This window comes from Macaca fascicularis, chromosome 4, assembly GCF_037993035.2.
Source record: "Macaca fascicularis isolate 582-1 chromosome 4, T2T-MFA8v1.1".
Taxonomy (NCBI): Eukaryota; Metazoa; Chordata; class Mammalia; order Primates; family Cercopithecidae; genus Macaca; species Macaca fascicularis.
Genome location: NC_088378.1, coordinates 145334238 through 145354746, shown reverse-complemented (window position 1 = coordinate 145354746; position 20509 = coordinate 145334238). Strand labels below are relative to the sequence as shown.

Here is a 20509-nt window from a genome sequence, read left to right as displayed (position 1 = left end):
GATCTGCTATGGAGTAGCTCTTCCTTTCTAAAGTCTGATTTGGTTTTCCAATGTCGGCACACCCCACCCTTCGCACCCCAGACCTTTTCTTCCAAGGGGTTCAGAAACTTGGTGCCCCCTCGGGCCTCTGTTTCTGCACTGGAAAAAAAGTGAAGTTGTCGAACAAAACCGAGCCCTTACCGTGTGCCAGGTTTTGTGACTAGTGTTTTGTATTGTTACCTCATGAAACGCTCACAGAACCCTGGTGAGATGCGAACTATTGTCGTTATTTTACAGGTGAGGAGCCTGTGAGAGACCTGAGATCTTTCATTCTGCTTTGTTATCAGATCCTATTGCTTTACAAAAATCGTCGTTTATTAGGGTGGTGTATGGAGCTTTTGAGGACGTGCATGGAAAGATTTCCCAAAGTCGCAGAGGAGACGTTGGTGTTTACGGAAAACCGAAATAAGTGAACTTGCAAGACGAGACTGGAGGAAAATCCCAGCATTCCTGGGAGCTCAACTGAGGGGGCGAAGGGAAGGGGGAAAGCCCCTCGGGAGTTTCCCAGGACAGCGCGCGGCCCCACGGGCCTCCTACTGCCGGCTCACCAACCAGAAATACACGCAGGGGAGACTGCCAAACGGACACAAAAAAGATTCTCCACCCCTGCTTCGCCTAGCCCCTTTTTCGCACATACACGGGAGCCCGTACTGTGAAAATCCACCCCCTACACCACAGCTGATTGCTGTGATGGGTCTCTGGAGATGTTCTCAGTCGGCCCTACCCTAGCATCTTTATAAACGCCTCCTGGTGGCTTTTAGCTGACTAGGAGCGCCACGATATTCAGTACACATTTAGAAGCGAGTGTTTCAGCAATTTCCTTAATAGTAGAGAGGAATTCAGCTCTGCTCCAAGTAGTTTAACCTGGATTCGACGCCTGTTCAAGGAGCGCGTGCTTAGTGCAAATTGAATCTAATAGTTTGCAGGTTGGGGCTGGTTTCCGGGATTTCAGATTTTTAAATGGACACACGGACACGCTAGAAGTGGTGTTCGAGGACCGCAGGCGCCCTCTTGTGGATGATAAGGAGCACCGCCCCCACCCCCCCAGCCCCCGACGCCAAACAAACAAGAAAACCATAACCCAGTAACTCTCCCTGCAAATAATACAGACTTCTTTTATCAGGATTCCTGCTGGATTTATTTGCAACGGAATTTTTGCAACTGGCTGTCATTAGGCAAAATCTTTAAATTCAGTGTTTTCTGGAAAGCTGGGTTGGGAGTGTTCCTCAGTCTTAGACTAGGTCTGTGAGAAACAAATTCACCGTCCAAACACAAAGAATGAACTCAGAGACCCGGAGAACAGCAAAAGTGAGAGTTTAACGACGGTCTTGAAAGATCGGTTGTCTGATGAGCAGGCACACCCAGCACACTTTGAACAACCAATTTATGCCCTAGTGCGCAGGTCCCTCGCCGGGTTCCTCATAGGGTGAGTACTATGGGGTCACAACCTTCCCAGATGTCGCCTATAGATTGTTGAGTAGAGGCTTTAGGCGTTCCTTTTGGGTTGTCTTGCTGCATTTTTGTTGCAGCCCACAAAGAATTCCAATCCTAGTTAGCTCAGGGGCTCTTCAAGTATTTGACTCATGACCTAAGTAGCTGGGCAGGCTGATAAGAACAGACAAAACGAGCTATTTTGCAGACTAGTAAACTTTCATCTTAGACTGAACTTTGGTTCGAGTGAGGGCAACTAAGCGGCGGCGGGAAAGAGAGAGGGCCCGACAAGCAGGCATCGCTATTCAAGCAGGGGCCTCGTATATCCTGTTTCTTCTGTATTTTGCTTACCTAAGAAGATTTAAGGCACTTTGTCTTAGAAATGGACCGCTGTATACATTATTTCCTTCAGGTCCAGGATGGTCAAGGACAGTCCCGTTTGCACAGAGGTGGCAGGAAACTCTCAGGAGAGAGGGTAAAAATCCTCCAAGGCAGATTCCAAACTTTCAAACCGTGGTGGAGACAAGAAAAGTTCCTTAAAACAAAACAAAACATAAAAAAGTCCTTACAAAGAGGATGATTTCAAACCTGAGTGGAGAAAGTTCCATAGATTTCTTGCCCCTCTACATAACCAGCCAGACAGGAATATACTAGTTCAATCACAATTTCCAATGCGAAAGAGGAAAATAGTTCCAATTGTTTTTTTGTTTTGTTTTGTTTTGTTTTGTTTTTGTTTTTGTTTTTTTGAGACAACCTTCCTCTGTCACCCAGGCTGGAGTGCAGTGACGTGATCTTGGCTCACTGCGTTGCAACCTCCGTCTCCCGGGTTCAAGCGATTCTTGTGCCTCAGCCTCCCAAGTAGCTGGAATTACAGACGTGTGCCACTACACCCAGCTAATTTTTGTATTTTTAGTAGAGACAGGGTTTCATTATGTTGGCCAGGTTGGTCTCGAACTCCTGACCTCAAGTGATCCACTGGCCTTGGCCTCCCAAAATGTTGGGATTACAGATATGAGCCACTGAACCCTGTCCCAATGTTCTTGACCTTGTGGGGTTCCTGATAGGTTTAAAAAAAAAAAAAAAGTGCACCACGTGTAGTACGGTGCCTGTGTCTTGAGCAGTGACTTCTGGGTTAGCATAAAGAATACATCTGTGCTTTTCCTGTGCTATCTCCCATAGCCTTCTCAGATTCTCATTCTCAGACCAACTGTGATGAGAGCAGCAAATTGAAACTCTATTGAGCATGGTGAGAGTAAGTGCTGGGTTCAGAGGTTACTGTCTTCTCCCTGTATTCTCAGAAAGGACGCAGAATTTATCAGCTTAAATCTTTGCTTTTTGGTAGCAATAAAAAATCTTCAATTTAATCCAGAATGTTTAGTTACTACCTTCCCGAGGCTAGGCTGGTGTCAGGCCCTGGGCTCCCTACAACCGGTAAGTACCCAAACTAGGCATGTATGGACTTCTGGACCACTGGCCAAGAATGTAGTGAAAGGAACCTTCCGTCCAAGGTGAATTATCTTCCAAAAACGTGAAAAATATAGTGATCTAATCATATACCTCCCATCCCTACTTTAGCTATTAACTGAAAGCCCTCATTAAGACACTGTCATAATTGAAATTCATCCCAGGGAGACTTCTGCTCCAGTCTTGGGCGAAGACTTGTTCTTAGAGTGGATGTAGACTTGGGATCAGTGAAGGAAAAAGAGTGAAAAGAAACTTGTGAAGAAGCAGAGCAGAAAGATGTGTAACCAAGTGGAGACAGGCTACCCTGGGTTCCAGGATAATCAAATCACATTAGATAAAAGTTTATGCACTCAGCAAGTATTTTTGAACTCCTAACATGAGCCAGGCACAATGAAACTGAGAAATGAAAGGTGAAAAAGACCACAGTATTGATCTCTCCCCTAGGAGAACTTGCTGTCTAGAGTAAGAGGGAGAGCTTATTAAATGAGAATTAAATTATGAGGTGGTGTGAGAAGGAGATTTAGGGTGTTGAAGAGACATAGATGGGCATGTAAGCTCCTGTAAAGGGAGTTCAGTGAAGGCATCAGTAAGAAGGTTTGGAAGGTCTAAGTTAATATTTGAAGAATGAGTAAAAGAACTAGCTCTCATAACGTGAGGGTAGAGGGGAGGACAAAAATGTTTTGCAGGTACAAAATGAGAAGAGAGGGAAAAATTAAAGAATAGAAATAATTTTACCATGGCTGGTGACTAGAAGCTAATTTTGGGCTCTGTGTGTGGCAGGAATGGTGATGGATGAGGCTGGAGATGTGTGCAAGTTAGGGCAGCAATCACGCAAATGTAAAAAGCTGTCTCAAGCAAAAGGGAAAGGACTTGTGTGACAGTCTCTAAGATGACAGCAAGGCCTGTGCGCTGATGAGCTGCTACCAGCAGTTTGAACAGTACCATGCCTATCAACTTAAAGTGCAGAGGCTTTACCAAAAGAAAGAACTTAAGAAATTTGCAACCAGGATAGGATGAGGTGGCCTGACCATTTGCTAATCCATTACACTTTTCATGTGTGGGCTTGAATCCCATCCTCACTGAAAGCGTTCCATGGAAAGAGTGAAGCCTGGAGGGAGAACAGTACCACTACAAGTTTGTTGACCTCAAATCAGGTATTTATCGCTTCTCACGTCAGACACCTTTTTTTCCAGTGATAGAGTAATGTGGTCATTCTTTTAAAAACAGGCGTTTATTTATTATGCACACATACATTCCTTTCTAGGAATCAAGACATGGGGAGACATTTCAGACAGGTGCCTCTCTCCCATACGCGTCTGGGCACAGGTTACAGAATTGGGGAGTTGTTCCTGGTAGTGTTGATAGTGCACATGGGCTTGCTTCCACAGGTGGTCTCACACTTCTGAGGACTAACATAGATACTACTGCTAAGCAGATACTATGAACGTATGGTGGACTGGATTACGAGGAAGCACTCTAGTTTTGAGAGAAAGATTACTGGGAGAAGTGAAAAAAACAGTTAAGAAGGTCCCACCGAGATTTGAACTCGGATCGCTGGATTCAAAGTCCAGAGTGCTAACCATTACACCATGGGGCCCCACATGAACCTGTCTGATAAGCTTTTCTTCTGACAAGTATTTATCCCTGAGTCACTAGCTCTTAACTGCTAAATATAAAACAATGGGCTTTTAAACAAAACTGTACTGCCCTCTACAGGAGTATTTTGGAAATGCTTGGGTGTCAATGATTAGGGTATGTTATGCCCAGACTGTTTGTTCCCCAAAGAAGACCACCAGAGTCCAGAGTCAAAGCCAAGCGGCAAGGATCTTTACTACAAGTTCGAACTTGGTCCCTCCTTTACACAGTATACAAGAGGGCCCCGAACAATGCGAGCGTTTGCTTTTTATAGCCCGAAAGTTGTAGGAGAACAAAGAAATTCTTTTGGCTCCTGCGCTTTCAGTAACCTTGAACGGCTGTCTCCTTATCGGAGACTTTCCAGGTGGTGTTTGTACTGGGCTCAGGGAGTTTGAGAGATATATGGTGGTGGGATGGGAGGATGGGATGTGTTTGTGCTAGGCTCAGGGAGTTTTGAGCCCGGGGCTGAGGAATGTGCCCAGCTCCTTTCATTCCCCCCTTCTTTTCAGGTATCTTTAGAGCCAATCTTGGGTCTTATAAGTCTGATTCTGTTTCAGCGTTTACAGGTTGGTATTGGGCTCTGAGGACCATGAGTTGTACGGTGTCAAATCTCTCCCTAACAAATTGTAAAATTCTGTTAACAACACAAGGTCCTACGGTAAGCAGAAATAGTAGACTTAGCAGGGGTCCAAGGAAGGGGGCTAACAGAGAAAACATAGAGGAATTCCACCATTGGTCTGCAGCTGAAGCAAACTGCCGTGTTTTTACTTCAGTGCTTAACTTGCGTAACTGTTGGACCCAGTCTTCTACAAGTCCTGATTCATTTATGTAGAAACAACAGTCTTCTTTTAGAAATATACATGTACCACCTTTTTCTGCAGTGAGTAGGTCTAGGGCCCTCCGGTTTTGCAAGGTTACCTGAGCTAGGGACGTAAGCTGCCGCTGAAGGGAGGCAAGGGACTCAGCCGACTCCTCCATAGCAACGGCAAATTGTTGGTATAACTTGTTACTTTCTATGAGGGTGTGACCTAGGGCTCCCCCCGCCAGTCCGGCCGCAATGAAGGATGCGGTGAGGGAGATTCCTGCAATGAGGGGGAGAAATATGGCTCGTGCAGGTCTTGGTCTAGGGTCTGGGTGAATAACAGCACTAGTCCAGTTACCGGTATACCCTAGGAACTCACCAGCAGTTAGTAGAGTCAACCGGGGAACTAATGTGACAGGGAGACATAGTAGGTTATTAACAGAAGGACTAGGTAGGTTCTTAGATAAGGTTCCATTACACCAGAAGAATATGCCTGATGGAGCCCTTAAGGTGATATTAGGGGGCGTTGCAGTGATGCTGCAGAGGCTGGAATTGATTTCTGAGAAACAGTAGGGAAACTTCTCCTGACTGGGGTTTAGGTATAGGGGCACGTTCAGGATAGGAGCATACGAGTGGTTTCGGAGGTTGTTAGCTTGGGCAAAGGTAGAGGGTCCCCATGGCAGAGGGACAGCTGTTAGCGGTGGACGCCCTAGAGTGGCGCACAGGAAGCAGCCAGACAGGCTATGAAGTCCTGTAAGGTTAGCAAGTTCTAGTCCTTCTTGTAATAACTTTAACCAGGAGAAAGGACGTAAGTCTTGTGTTAGTCTGTTTTCCTGTCGTTGGATATTCCCGTGGACCAGGGGCAGTACTTGCACTAGGCCTCGCCACAGATAGAGGTGACTGCTAGGCCATGTGGAGGAGGGGGAGTAGTATACAGCTCCATGTTGAGGTGTGGTCCAGCGGGAGTTCCAGGGGTCTCTAACTATCCATGTATATGGAAAGTCTTTATCCCGTCTACGATAGAAGGGCCATTTAGGGTCTAACTGTTTTCTCTCTCCCCAATAACGGGGTCTGTGGATGTTACAATAGTTATAAGGACAGCCAGCATTTTGGTGCCACCAATAGTGTTTACAATTGTATTTAGTCTGATCAAACTCAAAGCATATTATTGGTGTCATAGGTTTGGCTATTTGAAAACCAGTAAAATTTAGTAGAATTGGGCTGTTGCACCCTGAGGAAGGGCAATCAGCACTGGCCAATAATTTTCCGGGCTTATGAGGTTGCCCAGGGTGGGTTCGGTTTTCATAAAGCCAGAATCTCCAGACAAAGGGATTATGAGCTGGTTTTGTGATTTCTCCAGCGGCCACTAGGGCGACTAACGTTAGGGTTAGACTACCTAACTGCATGTTTGCAGTGAGCTATGCTGCCGGCGCAGGGTGAGTTTTAAGGGGTTGTTCTTAGCTCTGTCCACAGTCCACGTGTCCGGTGCTTCAGCCGCCGCCGTGATTGGTCCCAGAAGATCAGAGGTTGGGTCCACTGGCTTGACGTGGGTGTAGTGGATCCACGATGCGATGCCTTCTACCTTCAGGGCGGTGGGTGTGGTTAGGAGTACCTGGAGTGGTCCTTTCCACCTGGGTTCTAGGGTCTCTTGTCGGTGTCGCTTGACCAGGACCCAGTCTCCCGGCTGGTACGGATGGGGTGTCGGCGGGGGACCGGTCTCATATAGTTCCTTCAGCTTGGGCCAGATTTCTTGATGAATTTTCTGCAAGGCTTGTAGGGAAAACAAGAGTTCAGAGACATTTTCTGTTTCGGACTTGAGCAGATCATCTTTTAGGCCGGGAACTAAGGGTGGGGGTCTGCCATACATAATTTCATAAGGAGTAAGGCCCAGTCTGTAAGGGGTGTTACGGGCCCGGAACAGAGCGTAGGGGAGAAGGACCACCCAATTAGCGCCAGTCTCCATAGTCAATTTAGTTAAGGTCTCTTTTAAGGTCCGATTCATTCTCTCTACCTGTCCTGAACTCTGGGGCCTGTAAGCGCAATGTAGTTTCCAATTTGCCCCAAGGATGGAAGCCAAATCCTGACTTACCTTAGCGACAAAGGCCGGCCCATTATCTGACCCTATCTGGACGGGGAAGCCATACCTGGGGAGGATATCTTCCAGGATTTTCTTTGCTACAACCTGAGCAGTCTCTTTCTTGGTGGGGAATGCTTCAGTCCACCCTGAAAAAGTATCTACAAAGACAAGTAAGTACCGATACCCGTATTTTCCTGGCTTTATCTCAGTAAAATCTACTTCCCAGTAGATACCGGGCCTGGTTCCCCTGAGCCTTGTTCCCGTTGCAGCCTGGGATTGGGGGTAGGCGTTGTTAAGCTGGCAGACTTTGCAACTTGTCACGATGTTGCTGGCCATCTCGGCTGTATGTCTGAATTTGAGCTTAGAGCGTCTGATCAGGTCTATCATCCGCCGAGCACCCAGGTGGGTGGTTCGGTGGATGTGTTCTAACATTTGTTGTCCTAATTTTTCTGGTAGGATGGTTTGGTCATTAGTATCAGTCCACCACCCATTCTGGATCTGTTTCAGGGGAAGCTTGTCAATCCACTGGAGATCTTGTTCTGAATAATCAGGGAAATATGGCAAGTCCCAGGGGCCCGGGTCAGGGAGCTGGAGTGCAAGGAGTTGGCTGGGAGCCTTCGCCACCTTTCTTGCAGTTTGGTCCGCCAGAAAGTTGCCTTGAGCAGTTGGAGTAGTTTCTGATGCCCTGGGCAATGCACAATGGCTAACTTTTCTGGCCTCCATAGGGCTGTTAGCAGGGCTAGGATTTCTTGCTTGTTTTTTATTTCTTTTCCTTCAGCCGTCAGTAACCCCCGCTCCCTGTAAATGGCCCCATGTATATGTGCTGTTGCAAAAGCATATCGGCTGTCTGTATATACCGTCAGCTTTTTCCCTGCCCCTAAGGTAAGAGCTTGGGTGAGCGCTATTAATTCGGCCTTCTGGGCCGATGTCCCCGGGGGCAGGGGTTCCGCCCAGATTACCTTAGTCTCTGAAGTCACTGCCGCTCCAGCGTACCTCTGGCCCTGATGCATGAAGCTGCTCCCATCAGTGAACCAGACGTGGTCGGCGTCAGGAAGTGGGCGATCCTGCAGGTCTTCTCGAACTCCGTGCACCTGAGCTAGTATCTCGGTGCAGTCATGGAGTGGGGCGTCCAGGTCCGGGTTGGGCAGCAGCGAGGCAGGGTTTAAGGTCGTTGGGGGCAGGAAAGTTATCCTGAGAGGATTTAGTAGTAATCCTTGGTAGTGGGTGAGTCGGGCGTTACTCATCCATCGATTAGGTGGCTGTTTGAGTACACCTTCGATGGCATGTGGGGTAACGACCCGCAATTCTTGCCCCATGACAAGCTTATCAGCATCCTGCACCATCAGAGCCGTGGCTGCAATCATTCGGAGACAAGGGGGCCACCCGGCAGCCACTGGGTCTAACTTCTTTGACAGGTAGGCAACTGGCCTCCGCCAGGGGCCTAAGTTTTGAGTTATTACTGCCTTAGCGATACCTTTATTTTCATCTATGTATAAGTGGAAGGGCTTGGTAACATCAGGTAGTCCCAGTGCAGGCGCGGAGAGTAGGGCAGTTTTAATCTGTTGGAAAGCCGACTCGGCTTCGTCTGTCCACTTAAATGGCTGCTGCCCCCGTGTTGCCTGATATAAGGGTTTAGCCAGTTCTGCGAACCCAAGTATCCATAGTCTGCAAAACCCCGCTGACCCCAGGAATTCCCTCACTTGTCGGGTGGATTGCGGCCTGGGGATCTGCAGAACAGTTTGTTTTCGGGCGTCTGTTAACCAGCGCTGCCCTTCTTTAAGCAGGTATCCTAGGTATGTTACCTCTGATTTACAGATTTGAGCTTTCTTTGCTGAGGCTCGGTATCCTAGATTTCCCAGAGCTTGTAAGAGACCTTTGGTCCCTTGGATGCAAGCTTCTTGGGTCTCAGCAGCAATCAGGAGGTCATCAACATACTGTAGTAAGGTTATTTCAGGGTGTTTGCGTCGGTACTCACCCAGGTCTTCATGGAGGGCCTCATCGAACAGGGTAGGAGAGTTTTTGAATCCTTGCGGCAGTCTGGTCCATGTCAGTTGGCCACTTATGCCTCTATCAGGGTCATTCCACTCGAAGGCGAAGAGCTTTTGGCTCTGAGGGGCTAAAGGCAAACTGAAGAAAGCATCTTTTAAATCTAAAACAGTGTACCATTGATGTTTAGGGTTTAGGGTGCTTAGGAGGGTATATGGGTTAGGCACAGTTGGATGTATGTCCACAACCCTCTTATTGATTTCTCTTAAGTCTTGTACAGGTCTGTATTCTCCACTATTAGGTTTTCGTACCGGCAACAATGGAGTATTCCAGGGTGAGTGACATGAGCAGAGGATTCCTTGGTCAAGGAGCCGGCGGATATGCAGGGCAATTCCTTTCTTGGCCTCTAGGGGGATCGGGTATTGGCGTACCCGCACGGGGTCTGCCCCAGGTTTAAGTTCAACAAATAAAGCAGGACGGTGTTTTGCTAGTCCTAAGCCCCCCGTTTCCGCCCAAGCTTCTGGATATTGCTGGAGCCAGGTTGCTATGTCCTGGTCAGGGGCCGGTTGCTCCTGGTGGAGCCGGTACTCATCTTCTAGGGTTATAGTTAGGACGGACACAGGTTGATTGTGGGAGTTGGTCACGATGGGCCCTTCAGGGAGGAAATGGATCTGTGCTCCCATTTTAGTTAGCAGGTCTCTGCCTAATAGGGGACAGGGGCTCTCAGGGATAACCAGGAAAGAATGGGTTACATTCTTGGCTCCGAGGTTTACTGTTCTTTGTGTTGTCCATGGGTATTTCTTAACTCCTGTGGCCCCTTGTACCCACGAGGACTTGGAGGATAATTTTCCATTAGTTTTAACTAAGACTGAGTGCTGTGCTCCCGTATCGACCAAGAACTGGACCGGGGACCCCTCCACTTGCAAAGTTACCCTAGGTTCGGGGAGGGGATCCGAACCCCGTCTTCCCTAGTCTTCATCTTGAGTGACTAGTACGGGTGTAGACCTAGGGGGTCCCTGTCCTCGTTGTTTCTTTTTGGGGCAGTCTCTTACCCAGTGGCCAGCCTCCTTGCAGTAGGCACATTGGTCTTTTTTCAGATTATCATGCCTGGGGGGCCGCCTGGGTTGGGTGTACTCTGGCTGTAGATGCTCTTTCTGTACTACTGCTGCCAGGACCTTGGTCATTTTTTCAGTGGCCTTAAATTGCCTTTCTTCTGGAGTATCTCTGTTATTGTAAACCCGCTGGGCTATCTGAAGGAGGTCCTGAATCCGCTTTCCTTCCAAGTCTTCTAATTTCTGGAGTTTTCTTTTAATATCTGGGGCTGCCTGATTTACGAATGACATTACAATAGCTGCCTGACTTCCTGGAGCCTCTGGATCTATGGGGGTGTACTGTCTAAAAGCTTCCATTAATCTTTCTAAGTAGGTGGCTGGGCTCTCTGTCTTTTCTTGCAGAATAGAATATACTTTAGCCAAATTAGTGGGCTTGCGAGCAGCTGCCCGGAGACCTGCCATTAGAGTCTGGCGATAAAGGCGTAGCCGTCCCCTACCTTCTGCCGTGTTGTAGTCCCATGCCGGCCTGGTCAGAGGAAAGGTCGCGTTTATGAGGTCGGGGTTGGCAGTCGGTTGACCGTCGTCCCCCGGGACCAGCTTTCTAGCTTCTACCTGTATTCTCTCTCGCTCTTCCGTGGTAAACAAGATTCGGAGAAGCTGCTGACAATCGTCCCAAGTGGGCTGGTGGGTGAACATGACACTATCCAGTAAAGACAGTAAATCTTTGGGGTTGTCTGAAAACCGAGCACTCTGAGTCTTCCAGTTATACAGATCACTGGTGGAGAATGGCCAATACTGGAGCCTGGGGATTCCTGTGTCATCTGGGGGTCCTATTTCCCGGAGGGGTAAAGCCACCGTGGAGTCAGGCGGCTGGGGGGGGCTAGCCCGCAAAGTACGCCCTCGCGTCCGCCCCGCCGGCCCCTCAAAGTTACTTTCTCTTTCAGCAGGCCCGTGAGTGGCGGCCGCCTCCTCTCCGCCTGCTCTCTCCCGCGACTCGGCCCGAGGGACCGGGACCTGGGGCCCGGAGGGGTACGGAGGGGGTTCTGTGAACAGTGGGTCCCCGCTATCAGGTAGAACAGGATGGGAGGGGGCAGTTGGTTGCTTGGTTTTTAGTGGTCGAGCAACCAGTGCCTTAGAGGGTTCAGAGGCTAATTGGAAAGGGGACAGCCAAGGAGGCGGGTTTTCAACAAGGTCCTGCCATATGAGGATGTATGGGATTTGGTCTAAGTGGCCTGCATGTCCAGTTAGGAAAATCTTGGATTTTACCCTAGTGATGACAGCAAGTCGGAAGGTCCCTTCGGGTGGCCACCCCACATCAAAGGCAGGCCACTCGGAGCGACACAGAGTAATTAGCTTTCCTTTCCTGATTTCCATACCAAGATCATGGCCCCTTGCTCTAACTTCTTTGAAATTATTTGTAAGGAGAGATAGAGGAGTACTCTGGGTATTGCCCATCCTGTAACGATTTGTAGTCCTTTCCTGTAAAGGAATGTGGGTTAGAATCCCAATAGAGGAAATCTGATCTGACTTATTACTGATAGCTAGCCGGGAGCGCGGCGCCGGAAGCCGGGAGCCCGGGGACCAGGCAGGGAGCGCGCCGGAAGCCGGGAACCCAGGGGACCGGGGCCGGGAGTGCACGCCGGAAGCCGGGAGCCCGGGGACCGGGGCAATTCAGACAGCGAGCCGGGGCAATTCAGACAGCGAGCGCGCACCCGGGGACCGGGGCAATTTAGACAGCGAGCGCGCACCCGGGGACCGGGGCAATTCAGACAGCGAGCGCGCACCCGGGGACCGGGGCAATTCAGACAGCGAGCGCGCACCCGGGGACCGGGGCAATTCAGACAGCGAGCGCGCACCCGGAGACCGGGGTCAGATTCAGACCGCAAGCTCGCACCCGGAGACCGGGGCAATTCAGATTCAGCTGTTGCCCGGATCGCGAACCCGCTCCGGCAACTCAGATCGCAATTTAAATCAGAAGAGAGCCAGGGGACGTCTCCCACCGGTCTCCACTGGCCGTCCTATAGCGCGTCCGCCAGGACTGTGCCAGCCTCAGTTTCAGACCTCGCGAGTCAGAGATTCAGATTCAGAACAGACACACAGACACAGACAGACAGACGGAGACGAGCCAGCTCACCTATCAGTAGATCGATCCTAGCAGATCCGTTGACCAGGGGTCTGGTGGGCTTGGGGAATCCCGGACGAGCCCCCAGATGTTATGCCCAGACTGTTTGTTCCCCAAAGAAGACCACCAGAGTCCAGAGTCAAAGCCAAGCGGCAAGGATCTTTACTACAAGTTCGAACTTGGTCCCTCCTTTACACAGTATACAAGAGGGCCCTGAACAATGCGAGCGTTTGCTTTTTATAGCCCGAAAGTTGTAGGAGAACAAAGAAATTCTTTTGGCTCCTGCGCTTTCAGTAACCTTGAACGGCTGTCTCCTTATCGGAGACTTTCCAGGTGGTGTTTGTACTGGGCTCAGGGAGTTTGAGAGATATATGGTGGTGGGATGGGAGGATGGGATGTGTTTGTGCTAGGCTCAGGGAGTTTTGAGCCCGGGGCTGAGGAATGTGCCCAGCTCCTTTCAGGTACAACTGCCTTTCACAGGTCAGAACCAGAGATGCTGGAAATCTTGCAATGCTCAGGACAATACTGCATAAAGAATTAACCATAGGAGTGCACAATTTTTGCAAAACGACCTTGGATCTTTCATCTAGGTTTTCTGGGGCCTTTTCTAACAGTAAAATCCGTGCTCCCATGCTTGTTTGTACTCTCCCACTGAATCATCCTCTCACATACAATTGCAATGCTGTGTAGGACCTTGCTAGGGTTTTGACTTTTATTCTGAAATGAGAAGTCACAGCTTCTGGTTCGATGTCCTGAGAGACTCACCTTCAGAATCTTCAGCTACTCTATGACAAGTCTGACCACTCTGAAGCCACCATACTGTTAGGTAACTCAGGCCACACATGTAGATGCTCTGGCTGGTAGTCCCAGTGCCACAGTCAGCATCATTTACCAGTTATATGAGTGAAGAGGCTTCCAAGTGATCCCAGTCCTCAGTGGTTATCCCAAGAATCGCCCTAAACTGGTGAGTTTATACCTGATGCTTCAGACATCTTGGAGCAGAGGTAGCAATCCCTGCTGTGCTTTGTCCAATTTCCTGACCACAGAATCCATGAATATAATATGCTTGTTTTATGCCATCAAGTTTGGGGCTAGCTTGTTATGCAGTAATAATAACCAGAATAACTCCAGAAACAGGAATTGTATCTATCTACTGTGAAAAGAAAATAAATCTCAGGACCCCAAATCACTAAAATAAAGGGAAAAGTCAAGATGGGAACTGTGACAGGCAAACCTGCCTCCCATTTTATTCCTAAATAAGATAGCTACAAAGTTTTTTTTGTCTTGTTTTGTTTTTCTGCTTTTGTTTTTGTTTTTTTGTTTTTAAGCTACATACCTCCCTCTCAATTTGCCCACAAAGAAATTCTTTGTGGACCTCAAGATCTTTACCCTAAAACAGTTCTGTTGAATTTCACCCTGGCAATGGAAGTTCATAGCTTATCTTCACAGAGGCAGGACAGAAAGTCATCCCTCTGTTCACCTGAGACAAATGCACATCCGATTGCTTCTTCTGCCCTATTGTTTATGTAAAAATGCAGATTCACTAAGAGGACTAAGGAATAAGTGATTATTTCTCTATCCGTCCTCACATGTAAATTGTGTATTAAGGGAAAGGCTAATCAGAGACTCGAAAGAATGCAACCTTTTGTCTCTTATCTACCTATGACCTGGAACCTTCCCCCTACCCCACATTTTGAGTTGTCCCTTTCCAGACTGAACCAATGTACATCTTACACATATTGACTGAAGTCTCATGTCTCCCTGTATAAAACCAAACTGTGCCCCTACCACCTTGGGCACATGTCGTCAGGAGCCCCTGAGGCTGTGTCACGGACGTGTCCTTAACCTTGGCAAAATAAACTTTCTAAATTGATTGAGACTGGTTTCAGATACTTTGGGTTCACACTACTCTCTGTGTTGCCCAATAAGCCTGTCTCGTATTTTTTGCCACCATAAATAATGCCTTAGTGAATATCGGTGTTCATGTTTCCTTTGTTACGTATCTTCAGAAATGGTGTTTACAAAATTGTTGGCCTGGGAGTCTGAAAGAGTGGGATAAAATGTGGAAAAGTAAAAAACTTTAAGTAGATGATTAGAGATAAGAAAATCCCCCCAAAGATACCCTCTATGTGCTATGTACTGTTATCATAGGAAGCAACAATGAGACATTTGTTGGGTATCATTCACTCAGTATGCATTTCAGGCACTGGTCTTGGTGATGGGGTACGGCTGAGAACAAGACTCCTTTATTAGAATTTATCCCTTTATGCATCATTGTACAAGAATATCATTTGCTTTCCTAGATCTAGATCTTAGCAGGGGCAGAAACACTTTCTCTTTCTATTTTGTGGTGCATTTTTTCAGCAGCTATTTAGAAAACGTGCAGGTTTTTGAGGCTAAGAGCAAAAAAGGTGGACGATGAAGCTCAAAACTTCTTACCCACCCCATGGCTCTCTTTGCTCCAACCACTATGGCCTAACCTGCTGTTCCCAGAACATGCTAAGCAGAGGCCTGCCTCTGGTACTTTGCACTCATAGTTCCTTCTGCCCCAAACAGCTTCCCCCAGATAGCAATACTCTCTCATTACTTTATGCCAATGACAGTTCAGTGAGACCTCATTTGTACACCCTCCTTAAAAATGCAATCTCCAGTTCCCTGTCCCCTTTCCTGCTGTGTTTTTATCTAAACCACTTATCAAGGTGATGACATGTTATGGAATTTAATCCCACCTCAAAGCACCACAAGAACAGGAATTTTAGCAGGCTATTTTCACCATGTATTCTCAATGCAAATATATTTTCTCTCATATATTAAGTGCTCAATAAATGTTTTTGGTTAAGTAAATTAATTTCTGTTAAGTTGGCTGATGGGGTCATATATAGGTAAAATTACTGGCTCTACAGTGATTTTCCTCACTTATAAATATAATTTGCAGTAATTGCTATATTATTCTTTTCCTCTTAATGCATGGTGATAATTATTTCCCTGTTACGTATGTCTTTTTTGTTTGTTTGTTTGTTTGTTTGTTTGAGACAGAGCCTCGCTCTGTTTTCCAGGCTGGAGTTCAGTGGCGCAATCTGGGCTCACTGCAACCTCTGCCTCCTGGGTTCAAGTGATTCTCAGTGGTGCAATCTGGGCTCACTGCAACCTCTGCCTCCTGGGTTCAAGTGATTCTCCTGCCTTAGCCTCCCGAGTAGGATTACAGGCATATGCCACCATGCCCAGCTAACTTTTGTAATTTTAGTAGAGACGGGGTTTTACCATGTTGACCAGGCTGGTATTGAACTCCTGACCTGAAGTGATCTGCCCACCTTGGCCTCCCAAAGTACTGGGATTACAGGCGTCAGCCATCACACTGAAAAGAAATCAGGCACATTCCTCAGCCCCGGGCTCAACACAAACAGGCCCAGTACAAACACATCCCACCATATATCTCTCAACACAAACAGGCCCAGTACAAACACATCCCACCATGTATCTCTCAACACAAACAGGCCCAGTACAAACACATATCTCTCAATTTCCTGAAGCCCAGTACAAACACCACCTGGAAAATCTCCGATAAGGACACAGCCGTTTGTAGTTTTAATGAAAGCACGGGAACCAATTGTAATGCTGTAACCAAAAGAATTCCTTTGTTCCTCTGTAACTTTGCTATCCTATCTACCTCGGGCTATAAAAGGCAAGCACTCGCATTGTTCGGGGCCCTCCTGTATGCGGTGGAACGGAGGGACCAAGTTCGAACTTGTAGTAAAAGATCCTTGCCGCTTGGCTTTGACTCTGGACTCTGGTGGTCTTCTTTGGGGAACAAACGGTCTGGGCATAACAACACCTGGCCTACATATATCTTATTGTCTTAATCATACAACTTCCTGATAAAACGAGGCTGATTTTCACCACTATTTTGCTGATAAGGAAACTGGTATAATGAGTGTCACTGACTTGTTTGTGATCACACAGTGGCCAAAATGGCATTTGTTTCTTTGTGGTGATCTCACAAAGGTCAAGATGACCTTAAATCCTCAGTTTTGGCTGTTTTTGTTTTGCTTTGCTTTATTTTAAACCAAGGAACCAGGTTCTAGCTCCTGTGTTTGTTCATTGCATGGAGAGGAACAGGAAGATCTGGAGGCCACTGAATGGGAGGTTAGATCCATTTATTTGGTTAAGCCTGTAGGTTTTCTCATCTCCTTTCCTTCCTGCAGCACAATTCTCTTAAATGGCAGAATCTTATTTTAAAATTCTCAGTCTGTAGTCTTCTTGTCCATACAGAAAATGAGATTCCAGGTCAACACATTTGATAGTCTGAACTGTGCTAACTGCTCCAATATTTGAGTACATCTTTTGGGGCTGTGGGAATTTAGTGTTGTAGGCGTCAAGTGGGATTCGTTCCCAAAATTTGGAAAGACTATAGAAATACAACCTGGTTGGCCAGGTGCGGTGACTCATGCCTGTAACCCCACCAATTTGGGAGGTTGAGGCGGGTGGATCACCTGATGTCAGGAGTTCGAGACGAGCCTGGCCAACATGGCGAAACCCCATCTCTACTAAAAATTTTTCAAAAAGTAGGCATAAGTTTTAAAATTTAAAAGTTTTTAAATTTTTAAAAAACTAGGCCTGTAATTCCAGCTACTTGGGATACTCGGGAGGCTGAAGCAGGAGAATCTCTTGAACCCGAGAAGTAGAGGTTGCAATGAGCTGAGATCACACCATTGCACTCCAGGGCAACAGAGTAAGACTCATCTCAAAAAAAAAAAAAAAAAAAAAAAAAAAAAGAACAAGAAGAAATATAACCTGGCTATAATATAAGCATAAATAAAATAGATGACATTCTCTCAAAGCTTTTCTTAGCCTCTTATGTTTCTCAGATATTAAATAATTGAATAATTGGCCCAGGCGCGGTGGCTCACGCCTGTAATCCTAGCATTTTGGGAGGCCGAGGCGGGCGGATTGTCTGAGGTCAGGAGTTTAAGACCAGCCCCGCCAACATGGTGAAACTCCATCTCTACTAAAAATACAAAAAAGTAGCCGGGTGCAGTGGCACGCACCTGTAATCCCAGCTACTCGGGAGGCTGAAGCAGGAGAATCTCTTGAACCTGGGAGGCAGAGGTTGCAGGGATCGTGCCACTGCACTCCAGCCTGGGCAACAGATCTCAAAAAAAAAAAAAAAAAAAAAGAAATAGTCAAATGCAAAATAATACAAAGTAAAATTCCAGCAATTTAATGACAGATATTGAAGCCGCCTTTGCAAAATTATGACTGAGACAGTGAAAGAGATGGAGTTTAACCAACTCCATCTTGCTTCTAACCTCCAAGCCATCCTTGTTCATTACTAGGTGTAGGCTGAACTAACTTTGGGAGAAACTTAGTTTGTAGTTTATAGTTTAAGTAAAGATGGTAACAGCCCTTTCCCAAAGCAGACCTCCTTCTTGCCTTGGGACTGGATTGCCTTTGTAGGACTAACATTAGCCACGAGATTAGAAATTACGGTTTAGGAGTCATGCAACTGGAGGCCACCAGATTCTGACCCTCCCTAACTGCTCCTAAAATCAGTGCTTGACATTTTTTGCAGACCCTGCACTGGATGGGTCAGATAGCACCACCCAGATCTATTAACTGGCTTATCTGATCTTGTGGCCCTAACCCAGGAACTGACTCAGCACAAGAAGAGAGCTTCAACTCCCTATGATTTCATCTCTGACCATTCAGCACTCCTGGCTCACTGGCTTCTCCTCCGCTCCCACTGCCCTCCACCAAGTTATCCTTAAAAATTCTCCTTCCCAAATGCCCGGGGAGACTGATTTGAGTAATAACACTCCAGTCTCCTGCACAGACAGCTCTGTGTGAATTACTCTTTCTCTCTTGCAATTAATGAATCAGCTCTGTCTAGGCAGCAGGCAAGGTTAACCCCTTGGGCAGTTACAATATGTACATGGGAAAATGGTTGGCCTGCTTGGAATTGGAACAAAGGCAAACTGAGCATGATGATTGTTAATGAGTTGTAGCCCAAAACCAACCAAGGAAGGACTATTAGTTCATGCTAGATTGCCAGCGTGGCTGTTTAAGACAAAAGTAAGAGAGACAAGTTTTAATCCCATTCAAAATTATGAAACTGTTCCTTAGTAACCAGGCTGTTTCATTTACTTTGATTCGTTACTTACTAAAGCAATTTCTGATTAACAATTTATGGTCAGTTCTAAGTCTAGGCACATCTTCCACTATAATTGACACAATGAGTTCTAGCTTTACTATTTTCTTATAAGTTTTGTTATTGTGAATATATCCCTCAGATGCAAACATCCCAATAAAATCTCTGCTTGAAAAGGCCAGGTGCAGTGGCTCACGCCTGTAATCCCATCACTTTGGGAGGCCGAGGCAGACAGATCACCTGAGCTCAGGAGTTTGAGATCAGCCTGGCCAACATGGTGAAACCCCATCTCTACTAAAAATACAAAAATTAGCTGGGCATGGTGGTGTGCACCTGTACTCCCAGCTACTTGGGAGACTGAGGCATGAGAATCGCTTGAACCTGGGAGGCGGAGGTAGCAGTGAGCCGGGATTGCACCACTGCACTCCAGCCTGGGTGACAGAGCGAGACTCCATCTCAAATAAATAAATAAATAAATAAATAAATAAATAAATAAAATCCCCGCTTGAAGTATCCCATCAGTATATCCAGGTTATAACAACCGAGGCTCATGGAAACATTGCAGAGGAAGACAGGCTAGGGAGACTGTCAGGTTTGCAGGACCTTCTTTGATATGGTACGAATGTGTCCCCCAAAATTAAAGTGTTGGAAACTTAAGCCCCAGTGCAACAAGGTTGGCAGGTGGAGTCTTTTGGAAAATGTTTAAGTCATGAGGGCTCTGCTTTCAGGAATGAATTAATGCTGTTATAAAAGGGCTTGACAGAGGAAGGGAGTTCATACTTTTTGCCCTCTGCCATGGGAAGACATAGCGTTAACCCCCCACAACCCTCCCCTAAAGACACAGGACACAAGGTGCCAATTTGGAAGCAGAGACCTGAACTTCACCAGCCATGGAACCTTCTGGGACCTGAATCTTGTACTCCCAGCCTCCAGAACTGTGAGAAAAATCTTTTTTTTTTTTTTTAGATGTGAAGGGGTGGTCTGCCCCTCCACACCTGTGGGCATTTCTCATCAGGTGAAATGAGAGACTTGAGAAAAGAGACACAGAGATAAAGTATAGAGAAAGAAAAAGTGGGTCCAGGGGACCGGCGCTCAGCATATGGAGGACCCAGGCTGGCACCAGTTTCTGACTTCCCTCAGTACATATTGATCATTATCTTTACCATCTCGGAAAGGGGGAAGTGGCAGGACAGTAGGATCATAGTAGGGAGAAGGTCAGCAAGAAGACATATGAATAAAGAGCTCTGTGTGATGAATAAGTTTAAGGAAAAGTGCTGTGCTTTGATGTTCATATATGCAACCATCTCCATAAACATTTTCAGTGCATAAAGAGCAGCACTGCTGCTAGCACGTCCCACTTCCAGCCCTAAGGCTGGTTTTCTCCTATCTCAGTAAATAGAACATACAATCGGGTTTTACACGGAGACATTCCATTGCCCAGGGAGGAGCAGGAGACAGATGCCTTCCTCTATCTCAACTGCAAAGAGGCCTTCCTCTTTTACTAATCCTCCTCAGCACAGACCCTTTACCGGTGTCAGGTGTCGGGGTGGGGGAATGATCAGGTCTTTGCCTTCCCATGAGGCCATATTTCAGACTATCACATGGGGAGAAACCTTGGACAATTACCTAGCTTTCCTAGGCAGAGGTCCCTGCGGCCTTCCGCAGTGTTTGTGTCCCTGGGTGCTTGAGATTAGAGAATGGTGATGACTTTTAGCAAGCATACTGCCTTCAGGCACTTGTTTAACAAAGCACATCC

At 47.0% G+C, this 20509-nt stretch overlaps 1 non-coding gene across 1 annotated transcript; it reads right to left on the bottom strand.

Moving 5' to 3' along the window:
* Positions 1-4459: 4459 nt before the first annotated feature.
* TRNAQ-UUG (transfer RNA glutamine (anticodon UUG)) lies at positions 4460-4531 on the bottom strand. Its single transcript has one exon. It is a non-coding gene; the product is annotated as a tRNA-Gln (tRNA).
* Positions 4532-20509: the final 15978 nt, after the last annotated feature.